General features: G+C 49.0%; 1 protein-coding gene across 1 annotated transcript in view; it reads right to left on the minus strand.

Annotated features, from left to right (window-relative positions):
• LOC130019334 (unconventional myosin-XVI-like) overlaps window positions 1-23,434 on the minus strand; it is a 302,696-nt gene extending 279,262 nt beyond the window's left edge. Inside the window, exon 1 of the mRNA XM_056109961.1 lies at window positions 23,353-23,434. The gene's annotated coding sequence lies outside the window, so the exon portion shown is untranslated. The remainder of the gene's footprint in view (window positions 1-23,352) is intronic.
• Window positions 23,435-25,097: the final 1,663 nt, after the last annotated feature.

Below are 25,097 nucleotides of genomic sequence, written 5' to 3' on the forward strand. Positions count from 1 at the left end.
ATGACTATACGTTATATATAGCATGTCACCATAAACTTGAATTTACGGAGAAATTCAATTTCTTCATAATATAAAAAACTGTGTATCTTTCAATATGTATGTAAATCTAAGTGATTTAGAGCATGGGGTCTATATCTGCTTGTTATAATAAACAACATGCATTAGCAATATGTCTCCAGGAGTAAGCTTATTAAAGTCATGTGCCATTTTGTCCTAGAGGCTGATTTTACCCACCAGCTTCATGACTATCAATCCATCTGTGAACGGTAATCTCAGGGTTTTGTAACCTTGTCCAGATATAATGACGTGACCTTCCCTGACAATGAGAGAGAGCAAAGGGGCTAATGGCCCATATCCTCTCGTTAGCTGGGATGTTGAGCGACTAAGTCTGTAAGTCTGCACCCAACACTGACGCTACCATGCTTCTTCAGAAAATAAAGTGATAAGGGAGAAATAAATATCAACAGGAAAGTCAGCACATTTTATGGCTAGGGAAAATAAGGCAAAATGTAAAGACTTTTCACTGGAATATTTGATAGGCTAGTTAGTGAAATACTTGGAACCTACATTCAAATTTCGCAAAGTATAGTTGATGGGAAATGGGGGATTAGGAAGAGTTTGTCTAGTGTGCTTCTGAGATTTATCCATTCTTCCAACTCCACAACTGAAGTGGTTTCATTAAAAAGATGTATTATTACAGCAATATTAATTCAGTAATGGTCCCATCTCTTTTATCCACCCACACTTTTGAAGATTGAATTTCAATGCAATTAAACCATTTAATAGCACTGTATAGGGGGAAAGATCTCCCCCAAAATTGTTACCATGAACATATTTCAAGGATCAATTCAGTATCACTGAGATCATTTTTCCAAACTAATACAATTTTTTAAAAATGTCTCACTTGCCAAAAGTGCTCTATATTAAGACATCTATACTTTAAGCCATTTCATTTAATATTTGTTCTTAATAGAAGTACTAACACAAAGTTAATGAAGAAATATAAAATACAGTGAGTTTTGGAGGCAACAGTACAGTCTAAATTTTGCCACCAGATATGGCAACTTTCAACAAAGCGTCTAATGTCCAAATCTCCAAAATTGCAACATATGCTTCCAAGAAGGAGAATGAAGCCTCTGTCCAGTTCCTGGTAATCCTAAAAGGCTGGGGACAGCTGCCAAAATCACTGGAGGTTAGAAATCCATGTGCGTCTTTTCTAAGGGAAACAGTCTGTAATTAATTCTGCATCCACCAGCTGGTATCGCTCTGGCCCCCACCCCAAAGTCCAGAGAGAAAAATGAGGAACAGCATCTGTTGCCCAACTCCGGGGAAGAATTGGCTCAAGAAATCATCTGCTCCGGCCGTGCGCTTCGGAAACATGCAACCTGAGTAGGAGATGGTCGATTCTCTGCAAGGCACATGAGATGCACTCATGAAGACACCCTGAAGGATGGGCTCTAGTTTCTGGATTCTTCCAAGGCTCGTCAATTCAGTGACAAGCCGGCAAAGCCCTCAGTGAGTCACGGAGTCTGCAGTTTCAACATTGAGTTTGGTCCCTTGTGCAAATAAAAGACATGATCTGGGGGTTGATCTAGATCCAGAGTAGTCAACTGGGGGTGGTTTTGCTCCCACAAACATGTTGACAATGCCCAGAGATATTGTGAGCTGTCAAAACCAGGATGCAGAGGAGCAATGCTAGGCAAAGATGTTGATTAACTGCCTCCTGGTCATGAGAAGACCCATCTCCAGTAAAGGATGGGCTGGTACCGAATGCCCTGAGAGCCGCATCTGAGCAGTCTCCAGGTATCTAGTCACCCATCGAAACACCACCCAACATTTCCTTCCAGAAGCTTCCAAAAATCAGAGGTCATGGCTTGGCTTCTGGGTGCCTACAAGTGTGACCACTTGCTGGCCAGGTAATCATGGAGCTGAGGATTATCTGCTCTGGTCCCTGCCACTTCTCTAAGTGGGAAAGTAAAAGGGTTATGAGTGAAACTGGACAAGTGTCATTCAAAGGGACACTCCAAGGAAATTCTCAACCTATCGATGGCTGCCTTGACATGAGCAGCATGGGATCTGGGGACAGTCTTCACAGCCTCGTCGATCCAGACATGTCCATCACAGACAGAAATTGCCCAATGCCGAGGGATACTTCTAAGTTGGCAGATCCACCGAGAGTAGCTCCAGCTTGTGCTGCATCTGAGTATATATACTGGGGCGACTCTGAGCCTGGAGTGTTCCCCTAGGAGACGCACTCGAGGACTAAGCCGGCCAACAGTGCTTGGCTTGCCAGCTGCACCCCAACATCTTACCTACATGTCACCCAAGCACCTGGGGTGCTCTATACAAGCACTATACAAGCTTTCTCCACAAAACCCTTACGCAGACATGATTCCTGTCCCTCCTCCGTGGGCCATTTTGCTTTTCACTCTGGAAACCCTTCTCGTTTGTTGTTACAGCGGAGGAGGGTTTTTTGATTCTCTTAAGATGATCTTCATATATTGAAGCATAAATGTTAAACCTCCAACTTCCACCAAGGCCTTCTCCTCCAGCTGCATGCATGCACATTTTCCCCCCTGAACGCCAGTCCCATCTTACTCTTCACCCCACCCTTGGCTCACTCCGTTCAGTTCCCTGCTAACCCCACCTGGTGCAGGGGGGAGCCTCTGGCTGCCAGAGACAGCAGGGACTGTCACTGGCCTTCTGGAAGCAGGTTTGACAGGGCAGTGAGACCACAGAGGGGAGTTCCAGTCTGAACGAACACGGTGGGAGAGAGAGAGAGAGAGAGATTAACCGGCAGCAACACAGCTCGAGGGAGGGAATTCGCGAGAGGTGACTCCAGCCAGAAGACTGACTTCCTTTTGAGAGAAGTCACACATGGGGCCTGTGGACACGAGACCTCCTACGCATGAGTCCACTCCAAACCCACTGCTCTGGGAACGCCCCTCAAGGCTCCACAGCACCACCTGTCACCTCAACACCCGTTTCACTAGGTCTCATTTAAGGCTCCAACTTTAATCTCTGTCTCCACGGCTTCCATGTAACAAGAATCAGAATGTCGTGTGTCTCTGGCACACATTACTAGGAATTAAACTGTGTCTCCTCCAACTTCACTGTCTCCCGACACCTCGGCACCGGGCAGCGTGTGGAAGGAGGCCCACTGCAAACGCCTTTCATCAGAGGAAACTTGTTCCAACATGACAAGGCGGCGAAAGGGAGAAAGGAGGTGTAGGCTCAGAGATAGGCCCTCGTGAGGAGGAAGCTAGAGATGACCAGTCCAGGGAGTCAAGACGGGACTTGGCCCACCAGAGCCCGCAGCCCGCAGAGCAGATCCTCACCCCCTTCCCCCCCACCGCAGAGAGAACCAGCCCTGCTGACTCGGAACCGGGAAATAACACATTTCTGTGGTTGAAGCCAGCCAGAGTGGAATCCTCCTCGCAGAGGAACACTCTGGAAGCCTCCAGATGCTGCGATGCTCTTAGTAACATGGAACCCCAGACCTAGCCTTGTCTGAAACACAATTTTAAATTCAGGGGAACAAGAAGCAGTGTGAATAAAAGGGAATTTAACTGTAGGCTCATTCTCCCCATTCCTTTAGTAAAGACAAACAGGAAGCTCCTGCTGGAGGTTGGTTCCAGCACTCTCGGGGGATCAGCACCTCAGAGAGGTTGTTGCTTCCTGCCGAGAGACTGGGTCTGGGTCACACACCTCCAGAAAGTGTGGCTCTGGGCTACATCACAGAATATTAAACAGACTGTTCTTCCCATCACTATCACCGGCACAAAGCAGTCTCTCAACTGAGGTTATTTTTCCTCTTCCCTTTAAAACTTTGACTTTGCTTTTCTATCAGGAAAGTAAATTAAGACTCACATGGCCGACAGTGTACACCAAACTGGAAATATCCTATTGGGGAGAAGAAAGGCTCAGGAAATGGCAATGAACATTCTCATAAATCTAAGTCACATTTATATTGTTAGCGATTAAGAATGAAACCGTTTTGAATACAAATATGGACAAGAATATAAAACGTATGCAATGATAGAAGCATTTTCTAAAATAAATGGTGCTCACGTCTATTTTTCCATTTTTCATATTCAGCTGATCACCCACAGAAAGGAAAGAACATCGTATTTGCAAAACATATCATTAAGTACAATTACACTTACGAGCCAAACTACTTAAGTCCACAAATATCAGACGCGGTGGTGTATCATCGGGCCTAAAGAGACAGTTGTCAGCACGAGCGGTACATTCGCCAGACAGCTGGGGTGAGGCGACAGGACTCTCTGCCCTTCAGCATGTCCCAGATGCTCCATCTTTCTCCTCGTCTCGCTGCGCTGCCTGGTCCCGACTGCCTCTGACAGTGTCCCCCGGGAACCTGCCCAGCTCTGCTGTCCCTGGGCTCGCGTGCTTCTCAGCATGGAGGACACCCCTCTCGGCACACCCGAGGACTCTGCACTGCTTCTGTCTCAGAGCCAACGCCATCCAGATAGGAGAAAGGGGAAAAGAGCTAGAAAGGAGGAGAGGTCGAGAAAGGAAAGAGGAAGCTGCAGGGTGGAAGGAGAGGGCATCTGTGAAACAAGGGCTGCTACCTCAGAGGGCCCAAGCCCATGGCCCAAAGCCCACTGAATGCTGCTTCTCTGGGAGAGGAGGGTCAGAGCATCTGCCGCTGGCCTGGGATGGGAGAGGGAAAGCCTAAAAGAGCTTCACCTAACACACACACACACACACACACACACACACACACACACACTCACACACACTCACTCACACACACTCACACATACTCACAGACATACACGTACACTCATTCATACACATACACACACATACACATATACACAAACTCATACACATACACTCACACACACACTCATACACACTCACACATACTCTCTCATACACACTCAAACACACTCAGACACACTCACACACATACACATACACACACATACACACACTCACTCACACACACATATTTAGCAAGCTGAATTCTCATTGTCTTCCACTCTTTCCTACTGAATTTCTGAACAGATACACACCAATTTGTTGGAAATATATGGACTTGAGTTTCTCTAGACTGAGCATTTTAATGTATACTGTATTTTAATGAAATTAGAAAAATGTATCAGACTGCCAATAGTTTTAATAATCTTTTGTCCAAAAGATTATTTCGGACAAAAGATTTTGTCCAAAAGATTTATCAATGTGAATATCAACATCGTTAGTTCCTCTAAATGAGAATTTATTTACAAGTTTCTGAAAATACAGAAGACAACGATGACCCCTGTGGCTTCCATGGGCGGGAGTGCAGCAGTGCTTCCATGAAAGTGAGGATCTTTAGAATTAAAACACATGACGATACAGAAAGTCCCTTCTACCAGCCATAAAACAGATAATCATTTATCTTTGTACCAATATACTGCTGTATTTTATTGAAAGTTGTGTGACTTCGTTAGCATTTAATCCTGCACACCTGCACTGACGGCTCGAGATAGTCATGTACAGAGCAGAAATACATCGGGTGCACACTGTCATTTTGGAAATGACTTGGACATGCATTATTTCGTCTGATGCTCTGTCTAGCAGGCAACACAAAGCAAGGAAGCACGTCTTAAAATTTTAGACCCCATCACACAGTCACTGATTGTCTGTAAATGCCTGGCCTCTGGTCATACAGAGGTAGGGAGAGACGAGAGACAGAGAGAAGGAGGGAAAGTCAGAGAAATCCTGTAAGGCCAGAGATAGAAGACCAACCCTCACACGGGGCTGACCTCAGGCCAATCTGTAACTCTGCACACTGTCCTGAGCACTGCCCGGAGTGGCCCTGAGCACAGAGCCAGGAAGGAAGAGACCCTGAGTAGTGCCCCACCAAAAAATATATATAAAGTGCCTTATCTTCACTTTCTTGGTCCTCAAAGACAGTAAAGTAAAAGTAAAGTAAAGGCCCTCCCGTTGATCATCGATTTGCTCGAGCGGGTCCAGTAACATCTCCATTGGAGACTTTGTTGTTACTGTGTTTGGCATATCGAATACGTCACGGGGAGCTTGCCGGGCTCTGCCGTGCAGGCGAGATACTCTCGGTAGCTTGCCGGGCTCTCCGAGAGGGGCAGAGGAATCGAACTCGGGTCGGCCATGTTGGCTGCGTGCAAGGCAAATGCCCTACCGCTGTGCTATCATTCCAGTAAACTGACATCTTGCAAACTGATTGTCCCCGAGTTAGTTTTGAGGACAAAAAGTATGCTTCCTTTAGAATCACATAAGCAAACTCTATTAAAACTGAAAGGCCCTCCCGTTGATCGTCGATTTGCTCGAGCGGGCCCAGTAACGTCTCCATTGGAGACTTTGTTGTTACTGTGTCTGGCATATCGAATACTCTCGGTAGCTTGCCGGGCTCTGAGAGGAATTAAAATGGTAAGACCTTAACTTTTCAAAACCTGCAGTTCCCACCTACTCAGTCAGATAAGACCAGTAAGTTCAGTTCCTTCTTCTCAGAGGACGAGGAGGTGAGAGACATTTTCTGACTGACCCCCACAAAGACCAACCACACTGCTCCCTTTGCAGAAAGCCTATTGATGAGGCTTCTTTCATTAAATTTCAAGAAAACATCTACACTTTGGGTAAAGATTTGATATTTCTTTCGGTGTGTATTTGAGATATTTTATATATAGTGTATTGTAACCAAGTAAATCTTATTTGTATCATTATTTGCATTATCCATATTCATGTACTATAAACATTCATTTATCCAATTTACTACTATATGCAGTACTTTTACACAGACAAGAATAAAATTAAGTGAAGTCCAAAGAAAGGAGGGGAAGGGAGGAGAGGGGAAGAGAGGGAAGGGGAGGGGAAGGGAGGAGGGGAAGGGAGGGGAAGAAGGATGGGAAGAGAGGGAGGGAGGGAGGGAGGGGAGGAAGGGAGGGGAGGAAAGAAGGAAGGAAGGAGAAGAATTAAGGAAAGGAAGAGAGGAAAGAGGATTAACTGGAAAAAGTCCCAGCCTGTTTTACTCTGATGAACCGAGCTACACTTCAGAGAGCAAGCTGGCTTTTCGACCTCACCATCACTGTATTACTGGCCATGACCCAAAGCCTCCTGCTATGGAGGAAGAAGCTGTCCTTTGCTCACCTGCGTGAGATATGGTCTTCTGGCCTCTAGCTAGACACCGGCACAGGGATCTCAGAAATGCAGCTTGCCACTATCTCCGAGATACAAAACATCTAACATACAAACCAGGTTGTTTCCTCCTCACTTTTACACCATCCTTGATTCCAACTTACCAATGCTCTTGACCTTTTAACTATGGTAGCTTAGGTAAACTGGTTCCAATAGTGTCAATATTTATGGTCTTTATGCACAAATTTACAGCACCTTCCCTCCCCCCCATCAAAGTGCCCCAGAATCCCCGTTACTGTCCCCGTGTCATTTCCAGTCCCCACTGATTCCCCTCACTGTGTGGCAACCCCAGTTTCCCAGCTAAAGCCCAAGGATTTGTCATCACTCCATCCTGCCCTGCCTCTGCTCTCTCCCTCTGCACATGCCACAGGTGAGGGACCCCACCCACCACCTGTCATCTTCCTCGGAATTGCCCCACAAAGCAGGACACACCCTTCAGACCCATCCAGGACTTTATTTTCACCATCGTGTCCTCTCCGGTCATGTTACCACATTTCAGTCCAGTCCTGAGTCTTAATTCCATAAAAACAGTCATAGAAAATTAGAATAATCCTCCATTTTTCAAGTATCTTGAATTCTGACCTTATTCTTTATTCTCAGTAAGGTTCCCACCAATGTCATTCCTGTTTTTGTCAACCAAACGTGTCCTGAGCCGGGTGAGCTGTGGTGCTGACGGCTCCGGGTGAGGAATACGTAAGCCTGGGGTGCCCACAGTGTTAGGAGAAGCTCTACTCAGGCCTCCTCCCGCCGTTGTTCTCATTCTGTTCCCTCAACCAAGTGGCGATTATTTCTGTGGCAAACAGGTGCCCGTTGTCACATCACACATGGGGAGCTATAATTTGGGATGAAGAAGTACCTCTCTGGGCAAGAAGTAGATCAGTGCTTTGAAAGATGAGGTCCCCCTGCTGGTGCTGTGACTTTTTGTGCCCCAGGAAATGGAATCACACTGAGAAAGCTCTGAAAATTCATCGTCTTAACCCTAGTCACTCAGGCATCTTTGGGACGTGCAATTCCTGCGTCTGTTTGACACCTGTTTGGTGTAAGTATATGTCCTCTCTAAATATTCCAAATTGTCACACCCCTAAACAGATACATATGGATATAGGGACACGCATGCACGCGCGTGCCTGCGCGTGCGCGCACACACACACACACACACACACACACACACACACACAACTTCTCGGGATGAAATACTTCCTGAAATGTTGACTCCCCTACATAGAATCTTCGATTCCAGTCTCCAACTTCAATGGTAGGCCTGCATTTACCAAGATAACACGAGGCTCATGAAGTTGAGCATTAGTCAAGTATCACCACATGTTTATTCTTAAGGGTTCCATTGACAAGACATGTCTTGGACATTCTGAAATGTTCCACTGATATTTTGAGCCCACCAAGTCTTTTAATAATAATTAATGCCCCAGCTGCCAACTGATGAAGATCTTTGACTAGTTGGTCTAAATCAGCTAAAGCATTCTTTCTCCTAGCACAGCTCTTTGCACCTTGGTTACAACATCTGTGCAAACACAGATACACACACACACACACACACACACACACACACACACATCTAGGAGGCAGCTCAGGGCTCCAGAGAGCAGACTGGTCACAGTGACAAGTGCACTCAGTAGAACTGCATCCTCGTCTAGACTCACGACATCCAGTTTGAAGGCCTGAAAAGCAGGAACTGACAAAATGTGTTCCTTCCTCCACCCCTCACTGTTTCAATTAGTGATCTCTTGTTTTCCTGCCCTTACACTGGATTTTTGTGGAAAATCACCCCCTTAACATGGTCACAAGAGTCTAGTCTAGTTTACCTGGAGGACAGCAAAGCTATTCCTAGCAAAAACCGATACAGGAAATGAGTGTGACTTTGATGCTTTAAGGTGGCTGGTGACCCTGGTGATCGTGTGTCACCCTAAGGCCACCCGCCCTTGCTCCTGCTGTGCCCACTAACTCTTCTTAACACACCTTCATGGGAACAGTAGCACCTGTGTCTACTGGGGCCAGGGGTCAGGCTGGGGAGAACATTTTGTGTTCAGTAAATGGCCAGATTAATTCTTTGTTAGGGACAGTGGAGGTTGACCTGCAACCCAGACAGTGTCCACCAGTTTCATTCTTTGCGACTGACCTGGTGCCAATCTGACTGGCCTTATGGGGGTTTTCCATCCCGCCACTCCCCCAGGTTCTCAGGCTTCAGAACTCAGACAGCATCAGACACCAGCTTTCCTGGGTCTTCATTTTCAGAGTGCAAGTCGTACAGAGCCTCAGCTTCCATGCCATTATTAAATTTCTAACTTTAAGAACAAAAATCTCTTTTCCTATTCTATCGGTTCTGTTCCGCTGTGCCAATTTTACTACTGGTTAGATGATCCGATAGAGGAGGGAAAGGACTTGAACTGTCTTAGAGCATTCTAGAGCAATTAAACCATGCAGACACCATTGAGCGCCCATCAGCAGCAGAGGCACATTTTTCTCAAGCGCACACACCACATTCTCCACACGAATCAGACCTTAGTTTATGTGAGGTCCCAGTTAAGTTTTAAGATAGAACAGGACTGAAGTACCAGTATCTCTTCTGACTAAAATGGAGTTGTGTACACATCAACACTAGGAGAATTATCAGAACATTCACAAATGTGGGCTTGACACATTCTTGAACACCCAATCAGTTAAGAAAGCATCTCCATGCGTGCTGAGAGTAGACTATAGACCAAACATGATTGCCACTCAATGCCTCTTTTGCAAACCACAGCACCCAAAAGGAGAGAGAGAACAAAAGGAAATGCCCTGCCACAGAGGCAGTGTGGGGTGGGGAGATGGGGGGTGGGAGGGATACTGGGATCAGTGGTGGTGGGAAATGGGCACTGGTGGAGGGATGGGTACTCAATCATTGTATAACTGAAACCCAAGCACAAAAAATTGAAAGTCTACAACTGTACCTCATGGTGTTTCACTAATAAAAATTAAAAAGACAAAAAAAAAAAAGAAAGATAGAAAGAAAGGATCTCCAGGGGGCAGAGCGATGGTACAATGGGGAAGGCGCTGGCTTTGCATGCAGCCAACCCAGGTTTGATCTCTGGGCTCCCACGTGGTCTCCTGAGCCCACCAGAAGTGCTCTCTGATCACAGAGCCAGGAGTTAAGCCCTGAGTACCACCAGGGCAATGGCCTCAAAACAAAAACGAAAAAGGAAGGCATTGCAAAAAAAAAAAAAAGTAGAAAAGATTATATTAAAACAAATGGGACCATCTCCGGCCATCATCTACTTAAATTCCCACATGGCCATGATCCAGAGATGTGCAAATGAACCTCGGACTGGAGCAACTTGCTGCAGAAATGGCCCCAGATTTTGCCAAAGGCCGTTTCTCTGGGCAACTCCAGATGGGGGTAGGTGCTGTCCCTCCACTTGCCCTCTTGGAACCCCAGTGGCCACCATTTTCTAGAAGTCAGCAATAAGCTCCAGGTATGAGTGGTGGTGGAAGCAGATACCAGACCTCACAGGACAGGGGAAGAGTGGGCCCTTCTCCTTACACCCACCCCGATGAGACTCTGAGGTGATGCCACATCTGGCCACCATCTACGTAAACTACCACATGGCCATGATATAAAGACACACAAACAAATATCGGACTGAAGCAACTTACTGCAGTGATCTCTCCAGACCCTAATTATTAAAATTTTAGAATTTCTAGAGGACGCAGCTGCTCTCATAGCTGCATGACATTATATTATATTCATAACAAGCAATACAAAACACATTGTCTAGCATTGCCTTTTCGGCAGGTATGAGTGGTGGTGGGTTGGTCTCAAAATATCGAAGGTAACTAAAGTAGAGAAAGAGAGAATTGTGCAAATTGTCTGCCACACAGGCTGGGGGTGGTGTGGAAAGGGTGGGGTGGAAAGGATACTGGGTATTTTGGTGGTGGAAAATGTGCACTGGTGAAGGGATGGGTGTTTGATGACTGTGTGATAGAAACTCAGACATTAAAGCTTTGTTATTGTACCTCACAGTGAATCAATTTTTTTTTTTTTAAAAAAGGTAAATGTGAGCAAAGTCACAACACATGCGAACTGGAAAATACAATATGGAAGAAAGAACTACTGAGGAAGATGTTACATTTTAAAAGAAGGAAAATCTTGTTAGCTACCTAACTTATACAGCAGGGAAATAGAAAAAGAACAAGAAAAATAAAGTGAAAAATAGCAGAAGGAATATGCAAAGAAGATCGGAGTAGAAATAAAGAATGGGGAAAAATGAAGAATCAACAAAAGTTATTATTTTAAAAGATTAACAAAACTTTTAAATTTTATTCAAATTAAGGTGAAAAATTAAGATTCAAATAAGTGATAAATGAAAAAGGAGATATTACAACTGATACCACAGACATTAAAAGGATTAGGTATAACTGTATACCAAAAATATTGGATATTCTGGAAGGAGGGCTGGAGCGATAGCAAAGCGGATAAGGCATTTGCCTTGCACGCAGTCAACATGGCCAATCCAAGTTCGATTCCTCCGCCCCTCTCAGAGAGCCCAGCAAGCTACCAAGAGTATCTCGCCCGCATGGCAAAGCCTGGCAAGCTACCCATGATGTATTCAATATGCCAAACACAGTAACAACAAAGTCTCACGATGGAAACGTTACTGGGCCCGCTTGAGCAAATCGATTCTGAAAGGAATATATGAATTCCTAAAAATTCTAACGCATCAATAATTAATCACGAAAGTATAAAGTCCCATTTTGTTTATTTTGTAGTAGAGAATAAATGAGAATAAAAGATCTCCCAGTAGAGACAAGCCAGATGGTTACACTGTTGAATTACACCAAACATTTAAAGAATTACTGTAAATCCTTTCCAAATTCTTCCAAAGTGTCTAAGAGAAGTGAACACTTACAACCTCATTTTGTAAGACCCACATCAGCCTGATAATGAGCTAAAGATATTACAAAGGGAAAAAATACAATCAACTTCCATGATAAATATCGATGGAAAAATCATTAACAGCTACTGCCAAACTGAATTACACAACACATTAAAGGCATTATATATCATGACCAAGTAGAACTGAACCAAGGGATGTAAAGATGTTTCAACATACACAAATCAATTAATGTACTATATCATATAATCACAAAAAAATAGTATCCCCATGATCAGTTCAATTAGCAAAGTAAAAAGTATTTGAAAATAATGATATTCCTTTCTGACAAAAATATTCAACAAGCTGAGGATAAAAGAAATTCTTCAACATAATAAAGATGAGATATTAAAATCCACAGGTTATGTCAGCACCATTATGACAATGTTTACTCTAGGATCTAGAAGGATCTCCAATCTATTCCATTCTACACAATACTGTAACATCTGACCAGAACAAATAGGCATGTGATAGATACCCAGGGTGGGAGAGACAGTTATATGGGTGGAAAATGCACGCCTTGCATGCCAAGACCCTAGTTTCATCCCCAGTACCACATATGATCCCTGAGCACAGAGACAGGAGTAGCTTCAAACCCAGTGAGGTGTGCCACAAAATGAGAATGATACTAGAAAATGCATCCAGCTTGTAAAGGATGAAGTGAAATTATCTGTGATCAAGCACTGAAAATGTAAAAAGGTCAAAAACTTTATCCCCCACAGCTATTCAAATTGTTAAAGAAATTCATAAAAATTTCAGGGATTGAAAGGCACCCTAGATCAATGAATTTGGGGGTGGGTTTACTATTATAAAATGTCTAATTACCCAAAGTAATCTACAAATTCAAGTCAATCAAATTCCTTGGGGTTAGCCATAGTACAGTGGGTAATGCATTCACTTTGCACACAAGTGACCCAGATTCTATCCTTAGCACCCCAGATGGCCCCCAAATCTGCCAGGAGTGATCTCTGAGCACAGAGCCAGGGGCAAGACCGAAGCACCGTCAGCTGTGGGCTGCCCTTGCCACACAAAACTAAAACAAAATCCCTATGGCATTTTAAAAAATAAAATTACCAAAACATTATGCAGACTCTCAAGTGGCTCCAGTTAATTAAAAAAAAACAATCTTTAAGAAATAACACAATAGGAACTGGAGAGATAGTACAGTGGGTTGGTTGCTTTCCTACACATGGCCAGCCTTGGGTTGGATTCCCGGCACCTCATACGGTCCCCTGAGCATCTCCAGGACTGATCCCTGAGCAGAGAGCCAGAAGTAAGTCTGGAGCACAACTGGGTAAAATCCCTGTCCCCCCCACACACAAAAGAATAACAATGCTGTAAATCTACACTCAAAATAATATAATGATGCAAAAAGGACAGAGCTACAAGTCCATGGAAGAGAGCGGAAAGACCAGATAAATTCAAACATGGTCAAATGCTCTTCGGTGGCACCACCTCACAACCATACAATGTCATATGTCCTTTGGAGCGCAAGAAAGTGGGGAGTGGGTCGAGGAGGAGAATCAAATAAAATTAGCACACGGGACTTAGCAAAAACAGAAACTTAATCAGATATCCACATGCCTCAATTCATGGCAGCATTATTATATCACCGAAGGTAAAAATAACGCAGAGTCTACTGATGGATAACTAATGAAATGGGAGACACATGTACCATGGAATTTGAGTTAGCTTTAAGACAGAGACCCTGTCTGTTTCATCTTTGTATGACCGACACTTAAACCCGAAAGCTTTGTAACTGTTCTCATGGTGATTCAACAAATAAATTTATTTTTAAAAAAACCTTCCAAAAACCATTTATATGCATTCAATAAAGCTTGATGTAAATACAAACAACAACAACAAAAACAAAAGGCGAAGACCCTGTCCTATGCGACAAAATGGATCCACCTTGAGGAGTCTATCCTATAATAAGCCATTCACAAAAAATGTTCAGTGCTGCCTCATTCCATTTATATGGGCCATCTAAAGTAATAAAGCCCACACCAACTGTGTTTATTGTGGGTGCGTGAAAGCAAGGGGCAGAGACCCAGTTTCAATGCATGTGTTCTGGTTATCTATCTCATCATTCCCACAATACGCTGTAACACTGAGAAAGGGTCGAGATGTTAAATTTTGAGAGGTATATTTTACCACTAAAACAAAATAGTGCCAAGTAAAGCCAAAAACACAAAGTAAGTGCTACCATAAATTCCTGCACTGTAGCAGTGTAGCACCCTCGTCCATCAATTTGCTTGAGTGGGCACCGGTAACATCTCCATTGTGAGACTTGTTGTTACTGTTTTTGGCATATCAAGTATGGCACAGGGAGCCTGCCAGGCTCTGCTGTGCCGGCAGGATAATCTCGGTAGCTTGCCGGGTTCTCCGAGAGGGACGGAGGAATTGAACCCAGGTCGGCCACGTGCAAGGCTGTGCTACCCGCTGTGCTATCGCTCCAGCCCACCATAAATTCCTAGGACACAAAAACTTTAGAAATTAGACCAGACCCTCTATTTTATATAAGAATAATTGCTAGCATTAATTTTAAGGGTTTTATTAGCCTGATTAGTCAGATGACTTTGCAGCTGCTTATCTTTGTGAATTATTCTGCATCCTCACATTTTTCTAAAAATTTAAAGATAAATGTGCCTGTACGTGCGCAAAATATATCAAATGCATTGTTTTCAGTGTGGGAATCAGAATGCCAATTTACAGCTTCCGGGAAAGTTTCCATAGCTTGGGACACCTGCCCATCCTCATGGTCGAGAATTCCTGCGTTTCTTCATCACGTCGCAGGAATACTACCCGGGTTCCAAAGGCACATCTGTGACGCTTCAGGCCGACTGGAGCACGGGCTGGCTTGGCCTCACCGGCACTCCTTGAATGAGCTAAGGGGATGCCCTTTGTTTTTTCTTCCTCACCCATCTTGGGCTTTCATCCACGATTTGAAATCATTTCCCCTTGATTCACTCATTCTCTTGGATGAAGCAGATGGGAGCCAATCACAATAAGAATCCACCTGTCAATCATCTGGACTGTGAGTGTCTTTGGTCCCAGAAAACACAGAGCTCTGTCCCTCTCTTCCTCTGCCCAGAGGGTACAAACAAGATCACTGACCACTTCTATTCTTTCACAGCCTGTAGGAATCTTTGTCAGGATTCGCCTGACTCTTTCCCTAGGGTTTCCCATCACTCTTCCCTACTTTGAGGACACCTGCTCCCTCTCCACCTCAGACATGTGTCCTGGAAACCCCATCTGCCACGTGCACCCTGGGGAGCGACACGACATTTTGCTATGACTTCCTTGGCTTCCTCATAATGATGATGTGTACCTGCATCCATCACCATCGTTTAGCGCACAGCTTGGGGACACTGAATAAATACATACAGACTCACCGCAGTGAGGTCATTACCCCACTTATCCCCAAAGCACTTCATCTTGTCAATCTGAAACTCTGTGGCTATTCAGCAAACACCTCTCTCCGCTCCCTGGTCCCACCGCATCACCCACAGCCTTGATGGTCTGGGCTACTCCAGCTAATATATTTAAAGTGCTCTGGTTTCTGCCATGTGTGGGCAGCTTACCGCGTTCAGAACAAGGATCCTCTGTACCGTGGCCTGTTTGGGATGCCTCCTTTTCTGGAGGAAGCCACATCCCAATGTCTGTGCACCCGCACCTCGTTTATCCATTCACCTATCTCATCAGAGTCTCTTACTCCATCCTCTGGGCTCCAATGTTGTCACCTCCTAACATATTCAACTCCACTGTTCCATGAGCCACCCTGACGTACCTGACTCGTTCCACCTATACGAACTAAGAAGGCAGGATGGCTTCTTCTGTGTTTTCCTCAAATGCAGTAGTCTCAAGAAAATCTCATAGTACTCCCTCTCACCACTGGGTATTCACAATAAACTTTTAGAATGCAGTTCTCCTGAGAGGTTGGAGAGACCGTATAGGTTGTAAGGTTCTAGCCTGGGTTGCAGCAAACCCCAGTTTGATCCTAGCAGTGCTGGGAGTGAGCCCTGAGCACAGATCCTGGAGTACCTCTAAAACACCCACAGGTGTGGTTCCAACCCCACCCTCCAGTTCAAACGTCTACAGTAACCCAAACGTTCAGAGGACAGAACTCTCTGGGAAAGTCTGATCACACAGCTGCCCTCACCACGGCTGGCTGGGACAGCGAGAGCCCACAGCTCTGGTCCATGGTGACCCGGAGCTAAGCAGAGAGAGAAGGCGCCCTCCCATTCACCCATGGGACAGCACATGCCCACCGTCCGCCCCGGTGAGGCCAGAAAGGTTTGCTATGGTCCCTGGTCTCAGAGAAGTCAGGAGTGACCCACAATGCCAACGAGCACTGTCTGCTCCAGCGGCAATCGGGCTGCACCCTCCATGCCTGGTCCATCCTCAGTGCAAGGGAAACTCTAGCATCAGCCTCCAAGCACTTCCGGCTTCAGACGGCTCCAGCAAACCCACTCTGGAGCTTCGTGTATCGCTTATGCCAACACACCACTGTCTCTTCCTTTTATATTCTAAAAAAGAAAATAGAAAGCTAAAATCTATAGAGGAGTTTCTGTTCAAAAATTTCTTTATTTCTGACACTGAGTCTCTTTTGTCTTGCTCTTGCATTGAGTCTTATATCACTGAAATAAATGTACAGCTAATGACTCGCTGTTGCAAATCATAAAGATAAAAGGCATATTAATAGACTTTTTAAAAGAAGATTTGGGAGCACATGACACCATCTCCACCCTGGGACTCCGAAACGCAAGCGACTGAGACGCATGAACTGAGAATCTAAATGAGAAAGAAAATGGGTAAGCTTGCAGAAGAGTTCATCATTCTTATAGGAATTATTTAATATTTCAAACGTGTTCATTAAAGACACACAGTCCCCAATGCTAGAGGCTTTAACCTCCCCAATTTATTTTTAAAACACTAATTGCAGTAATAAACATGAAAGAGAATACATTCAACATTATTTTTGTTCCAGAAAATTAGGTTATTCAAATAAGGCTTGTATGCATAATTAAAATCAGCTTGAGAATATGAACATAAAACTCACCTTTCTATACCTCTGATCATATTTTGCAACCAAAAATGTCAGTTATTTTATTAAGTTGCTTAAATTACTTAATACATATAGTATCTAAATGGCAACTGTGGGTGGATAAAAAATATGTGTGAAGAATTTAAGAAACCAATACACTAACTTTTGAAGTATGGGTCATCCTTTTATTTTCTTATTTAGAAAATCTACAACACTTATTTTTACCTGTCCAGGTTCTTCTGGTGCCATACTTATTCTCAAGCTCAATTTCCCCAAAATGCCAGCAAAGCTGACCTCCGGGCTAACATCCACAGAGCTCAGCTCAGCAGAAACACTGAAGGGCAGGGGGGCAAGCGCTGGCCTGAGACCACCAGAGTCTGAACCTTCGTTCCGCCTTTCCTGTCCATGTGTGTTTCTAATGGAGTGCATGGGAGCCCACGTGCCCCTGGCTGTGCTAGGAGACTTTTTATGTGATTCTGGGATTATCTGGAGAGTGTGAGTCACACCCAGCGGTGCTGAGGGCTCAGCCCTGGCTCTGCACTCAGAGACCACCCCTGGCGGGCTTGGGGGACCCACATAGGGTGCTCGGGCTGGAACCTGGGTCACTGTGTGCAGGGCCAACGCGCCACTCACTGTGCAGTGCCTTCTGGCCCCGAGATGAGCTGCCCTAAGGCTCCAGGGCGACCTCTGCTCCACACTGCAGAGCTGCTGGGCACAGGCACTGCTTTGGGAGGGTGGGAGGGGCAATGGAGTCCAGAGGGTGTGGTGGAGACCTGAGCAGCCCCAAGCCATAGGCCAGGCCCCAGGGAGCTGTCCAAGGTGCAGAGTCCAAGGGGCAGGAGGGTCCAGGACAGCACCAGCATCCCAAGAGGAAGGGCCGCGGCCTGCCTACAGCAGCAGGCGGACGCGGGGGTCTCAGCCAGAGAAGTGGCAGCCACCTGGTATGTGGGACCTGGCCCCCCGCACCAGGCACCTACCGGGGAGCAGGAGGAGTCAGAAGGGGCTCCTCAGGTCGGGCGGGGTGGACAAGGGTGGGCAGAGGTCCCCACAGGCACTCCAAGGCCAATCATGGGACAGAAATGGAAAGTGGGGAAGGGGAAGAGAGAGCAGAGGGATGGGGAAACTGAGGGTAGGTCTAGAGGAGCCCGGGGAGCCGCTTCAGCCCCTGCTCAGAGCCATTGGGACAAACCGGGAGGGCCCTGTGACAGGCAAAGTGACAGTGGCCTGTGGCCAACCCCATGCTCGTGGTGTGGAGGATCTGGGGGAGCAAGCTGGGGGTCAGCGCGAGGCAGGACCCACGGACGGCGAGCCTCTGTGCAAGGGGGCCAGAAAGGACCGTGCCAGCAGTGGCATCCAAAAGCAGCAACGGTGGCAAAACGTGAACCACGTGTAGAGGAGCAAGCATGGACGCGACCCCCAGTCCCTCATCCACAGGACAAGCCTGTCGCAGAGACCTCAAGTACTGCAGAGATGGTGCCCGGGGCCCAGGACTGCAAGGCGCTGCATCAGGCAGCTTCGCTCCCCCACACAGATGGGCTAAACTTACGGCATCCAGAATGCGGCTGGCGCAGTGACTGCCGTAAATATTCTCCCTCTGACTTCAGCACAGCACTCTCAGGCTCTAGCTCAGTCTTGCTTGGCCAGAGTTCACAGGGGTCTCCTGTGGGCGCCCAGGATATTCCACAAAGGCTCTGGTGGAAACCGTGGCAATGGGCGCAGCAGCACAGATGAGGGGCCAACCAGCAGGATGAGGCCCTGGGAGGGAAGCAGGGTGGGAAGGCTGGGACAGAAAGTGCTGGAAGGAGGGAGCATCCCATAGGTATGTGCTATGGCCTGCAACCGCCCTCCACGCCACAGCAGGGAGCAGCAAGCAGGTAAGTCGGGTGGGAGAGAAGGAAGAATCCTAAGTTTCTCATAAATATTTCACTGCACAGGGGCCTTGCACCTTGGGCTCCCAGGTGCTGCAGGGAAAAGTTCACTGCACACCAGAGTGGGCTAGAAGACAAATCTGTTATCTTGTACACCACCACCAACTTTAACACTATGCATTTAATTTTAACTGAACTATAATAAGTATAATATAATGAAATTGGTCACTATGACCAATGACGAGTTGACTCACGCCAGCAGCAGTGCCATACAAGTGGAGGGCTCAGCTGGTGCTCAGAGGATCCCGTGAGGTGGGGATCACACCTGGGATCCCACAGCAAGAAAGCACCATGGCCCTGAGCAGTCCTCAGCCCATCTGAGTGACCGAGTAACCACTGGCCAATGTGGGTCTGGGTTTCCTGAGTACACACTGTCTGGTCATCTTAGTCTGCACAGAATACTGAGAACATCCAAGGGAGAAAAGCTTTGGTGAGTCCAGTAGAAGATGGGAAGATGGTTCGGGGCTGGCCAGCACATGCCCTGCAAGTGCCCAGGGGTTGTGTCCCTGGGAAGGCAAAGGGAGGGGAGGGAAGGGAAGGGGAGGGGAAGGGAAGGGAGGGGAAGGGAAGGGAAGGGAAGGGAAGGGAAGGGAAGGGAAGGGAAGGGAAGGGAAGGGAAGGGAAGGGAAGGGAAGGGGGAGGGAAGGGAAGGAGGGGGAGGGGAGGGGAGGGGAAGGGAAGGGAGGGGAGGGGAGGGGAGGGGAGGAGAGGGGAGAGGGGAAGAGGGGGAGAGGGGAAGGGGAGAGGGGAAAGAAGGGGAGAGGGGAGAGAAGGGAAGGGGAGGGGAGGGAAGGGAGAGAAGGGGAGGGGAGGGGAGGGAAGGGAGAGAAGGGGAGGGGAGGGGAGGGGAGGGGATAGGGAAGGGGAGGGAAGGAGGCTACATCCAGTGGAGGCGACTCCCTGGGATGCTGTGGGTTCTGGGAAGGGGGCTCTAAAATGGAAAGGGGTTCTAACATGCAGAGCTCGTGGAACCTCTCAGGATGACTGCAGCATGCGGGCAGCAGTACAGACTGGCTCCAGTCGGGTGGGGGGGATGCCACTCTTCAGGGGTGCCTGGGACCTGCAGACAGTGTCCTCTCCTAGGAGATTCAGCATCTTCTCCCCCCAAGTCACTATCAGGAAAATGACACTCAGTCCCAGGCAATGTCAAGAAACTCCTCGGCATCCCAACACCATGAGCACGTCCCCCGCCCAGGCCTCCACTGCCTGCTGACACCCAACACCTGATTTCCAGGACTCACATGGTCCCAGGCTGGCCAGCAGGGCATGGCTCTTGGGGCAGGGTGGGGGGTGGGGGGGTGGGGGGGGTGGGGACCACACCCTGAGCTCTGAGATGGAGATGAGGAGAGGAAAGCCAGTTGGGGAGTGGTCAGGTGCTGGTCATGCACATGGCCCTCAGCTTCCCCCTCTGGGTGCAGTGCCTGTGGACTCAGGTCCTTGGCTTCCCTCTGCGTGCAGTGCCCACATAATGGGGCCCTCAACTTCCTTCCCTCTCTGGGTACACTGCCCATGTACTTGGGCCCTTGGGTTCCCCCTCTGGGTGCAGTGCCCAGACACTGGAGTCCTCAGCTTCCCCTCTGGGTGCAGTGCCCACACACTCAGGTCCTCAACCTCCCCTCTGGGTGCAGTGTCCGCATACTGGGACCCTTGGCTTCCTCTCTGGGTGCAGTGCCCACACGCTGGGGCCCCCTCTGAGTACAGTGCCCGCACACTGGGGTCCTCAACTTCCCCCTTTGGGTGCAGTGCCCACACACTCGGCCCTCGGCTTCCCCTCTGGGTACAGTGCCCACACAATGGGGCCCTCAGCTTCCTCTCTGGGTTCAGTGCCCACACACTGGGGCCCTCGGCTTCCCCTCTGGAAGCTGGGCCGTGCACTCAGCCCTCAGCTTCCATCTCTCATCATGCCCTGGAACCTGGTGAGGGAGCCAGTTGCTCCAGATTGCCTGTCTGATTCAGAGCCCCCGGACAGACCATGCCTGTCTGCCATCTAAGTCAGCACTTAGCACCCCATGCCTGCCACACACTCCCTGTCGGCTCCTCTCTGGAAGGGCCAGCATGATCTTCCTTGTATCTGAAGATGCCAGAAGAAAGGCCTGGCCATGGAAGGTGAGCAGGAGCGCTCTCAGAGTGGGTGAAGGGAGAAGAGAGGAGCCCCTGACGGAGAGAGGGACCAGGAGGAACAGGGTCACCCACGATTCCCTGGACACAGCCCTAGCATATACACCCCTCTTCCCCTGAGGCCAACACAGCCACTGGGGAGAGCAGGAACCAGGGGCCTCAGCTGGCTCTGCTCTGCCTGGAACACACAACCTGTGGCTCGGGCTTTCCTTCCAGCAACATGGGGCTGGGAGCCTGGGAGAGGCCATCCCGCCCATCAGGAGCGTCACTAGCCAGCACCGGCCTGACAGAGAGAGCTCAGGGAGACAAACTCTCTTTCAGGGCTCTCAGCGAACCACAGGTGCCACTGAAGAAGCATCTGCACACACCCTAGTTCTGACACAATGTCCATTCCCAATCAGGCGGGCTTGCACTAAGCATCCCTGCATCTGGCAGACATATACACATACATCCCTGGTGCTATCACACACACCCTGGATCACAAGTATGCATTATTGCTGAGCCAATTGATTTTATTTTCTGACTTCTTAAGCAAGAGGGAAAAAAAAATTTTTTTTTCATGGACTTTCCTTCCAGAACACTCTGCCCTGGGCTCCCAGCTGGCAAACATTCTCCTGGAACTGCAGGAAACTGAGCGCGGGTCTGATAAATTGGTGCGATCACGACCGAGGGCTTTGCACCTTCCAACACTCTGAGGCTAGAGAGAAAAGGCTCTTCAGTCCCTTTCTGACATGCAAACTGAAATCCTTGGCTCTCTGAGCGTGGAACGCCCTCACACGTGTGCAACAGAAACAAAGGACGGGAGAACTGATTTTTAGCAGGAAACTTGCCACTGGCTTGTAGGGGCAGCAAGGGGAGGAGGCCACTCAGTGGGGGGGAGGGGTGCTGAAAAGGGGTAAAACTGTGAAACCCTACAAGTAACGGTATTGAAAACACTGTGCTTATTTTAAGGGGAAATTTTAAGGTTCCTGACATAGAGGGCAGGAGGGTGTGGGAGGGTGGAAGAGAAACTGGGAACACTGGTAGTGAGAAGAGCTGGGGATGGGGTTGGTGTTGAAATACTGTATGCCTGAAACTCAATCATGAATAGCTTTATAAATCAAGGTGCCTCAATTGCGGGGGAGGGGGGGGGCGGAGAGCCACTAAGTACAATCACTGTTTTATGCCTTCTGGGTAAAAGTTTATTGATCAAACTTTTCCCCGAGCAGATAAACATCACACTTCAGATGATTCTAATAGCGAATAATCTACCTCTGGGGCCTATTCTAGGTCTCCGAGACATCTGGGTGCTCCAGAGTCCAGCAGTTCCAGCCTCCCTGCCCCCGCGGGGGCGTTAGGACTGTCCCTATCAAGCCCACGTTCCGGACGCCGTGTGTATAATTTTAATAAACGAAGCGACTTCACACAGAGGAACAGAACAGAGTTAGCCCACGGTGGAAGAGGCCGTGCCTCAGCTTGGAAAGCATCCCGGGTTCGCCACGCTGTCCCGGGGTAGCTTTGGGGCGACTCTTACCATGCGCCCAGGGGCCGGGCCGGGGTGTCTGTCGCCAGCCGGGTCCTGGACAGCCCGGCAGGCGCGCACCAGGAAAGGGACCCTAGAAGCAGGGGCCGCACAGGGGTCCCGGGCTGTCCGCGCGGTCAGTGCGGTCCGCAGTCGCCAAGTTCCCGGCGCAGCGCAGGGGGGCTGGGGACAGACGCCGCGTCCCCGCGGGCACGGGGCGCGATTGAGATGCAGGCAGGGGCGCGCCCGGGCAGAGAGAACTTAGTGGGCGTCGCGGGGCGGGCACCCAGCTGGGCACCCGGCGGGGCAGGGGCGCGGCGCGGGCGGGCGCGAGTCCCGGGTGGACACTGCGCCCCGGCGCTCAACAGACAATGCGGCCGGCGGCGTCCCGCGGGGGTCGCGCGCGGGGTCTGGGGGCGCCGAGGCAGCGGCGAGGCCCGGGGCGCCTCCCTTCGCCCCCACATCTTTGTTCTCCCCAGTCCGCGCTCCTGTCCATCCCCGCCCCCCCCTCCCATCCCCAGGGACAGGGGGCAGGACGCGGCCCTGCCGCGTGCCCCCGCGCTCCCGACGGCTACGGGGTACCCCCCACGCTCCCGGGACCCCACAGGTCAGGGGACCCCCGCGCGCCCGGGACTCCGCGCCCGCCGCCCTTACCTGTCGCAGGGTCGCGGGGGGCCGCTCGCCGCCCGGGCTCCAGCCGCTGCGCGCGCTGGCCGTGCGCCCCGCGCCTCCGCCCGCGCCCGCCCCGCGCGCCGCGCCCCTCCCCTGCGCCCGCGCCGCCTCCCCGGCTCTCACGCGCGCCCCGGAGCGCGCCGCGCCCCGCGCCCCCGCCAACTTTTCCCTGCTGGGGCTGGGGGCACGGGGCTGCGGGAGGGGGCTGGAGGGGGGCGGGGGGAGGAGGGGACAGGGGAGAGGGAGGAGGAAGGCAGGAGGAGGAGGAAGGGGCGAGAAGGGGAGGAGGGGGAGCAGGAAGGGGAGGAAGAGAATGGAGGAGGGGACGGGAGGGAGAGGGGAGGGAAAGAGGGGCAGGAGGAGGGGGCGGGAGGGGCCGAGGTGACCAGGCACGCATGGGTGTGCCCTGTCCCTGTCTCTGCATCCCTCTCGGGCTGTCTGGCCAGAACAAAGACCAGCTGGGTAAAGTGCCACTTGTCACCAGCTGAGCGGGTGACCCTTGCTAAGCCTCAGTGAGTCCAGCCTTCCTTCCCTCCAGCAGCCGGGCTGCGGAGACCCTAATTCTGCTTGGCCAGGACTTGGGCAGCGGCTTGAGGCAGCTTTCCCGGGAAACGCACATGACGAAGTAGTAGCGGGCGCCCCCAGCTGCTACACCCCTGATTCATGAGCCCAGCGTGTCCACTGTCTACTATTACTACAAGGCAACATGTTTCCTGCCAGTATCAAGCACGATACAATGTAGACGGGACCATATGCATGCGTGTACAGCATAGCCTCAGACACACCTTCTGCCTCCAAACTGCAAGTCAGTTCATATATTGGTGATTGCCGCTATCTGAATAAATCCTAGGACGCATGGGGAATCCAAAAGTAGAGACTAGAGTTCCCTGCATGGAACGAATATAAATTTCACATTTGAATATCCTTGCAAATTCTAAAATGGATGAATGATTCTGATGTATGGCTCAATTCTCAGTCACGTTGGCCTTCTGTGTGCTGAGATAAACTTGGTGAATTTTCAGAATGGATTGGGTAAATTCCTGAAGCGCATTCCTGCTGTAGACCTTGGGGGGCTGCCTTCTGTGGGCAGAGACGGGAGCAGGGTCCTGGGTGAGTTCGTCCTGAACAAGACAATGTTCAGCATCCTTTCATTCAGCCTGGCACTTCAGCCACGGTGCTTACAGTAATCAAGACTAGTGAGAATAACTGAATTAGAAGTGAAATAAATATTTCAGCACCTAATTCTTTCCTTGGCACCAGAAATAGGAATGTGTTGTAGAGATTACTCATCACTGCGTATTGTGTTGCTTAGTAAGTGAGATCGTTCCGTTTCCCTCAGGGCTGTAAGCTGTTTAGCAAAAGATCTTGCACAAATTTATCTTACCCAAAGATGGGTTTGACAGCCAAAACCCAGACAAAGCAGCTACATCAAGACAAAGGCACCCATGAAAACACCTGTGTGTGAGACTGGAGAAATAGTACAGTGGGCAAGGCACTTGCCTTGCACACAGCTGACCCAGGTTTGATGCCTGATATCACATGTGGTCCTCTGAGCATGACCAGAAGTAATTTCTGTGTGCAGAGCCAGGAGTAAACTCTGAGCACTGCTGGGTGTGAACTCCCAAAAAAGAAAGCAAGGTTGAGTGAAAGAAAGTACAAAAGAAGGAGGGAGGGAGGGAGGGAGGGAAGGAGGAGGAGAAAGGAAGGAAGGAAGGAAGGAAGGAAGG

This window comes from Sorex fumeus, unplaced genomic scaffold (assembly GCF_029834395.1).
Source record: "Sorex fumeus unplaced genomic scaffold, SorFum_2.1 ptg000008l, whole genome shotgun sequence".
NCBI classification, from domain to species: Eukaryota; Metazoa; Chordata; class Mammalia; order Eulipotyphla; family Soricidae; genus Sorex; species Sorex fumeus.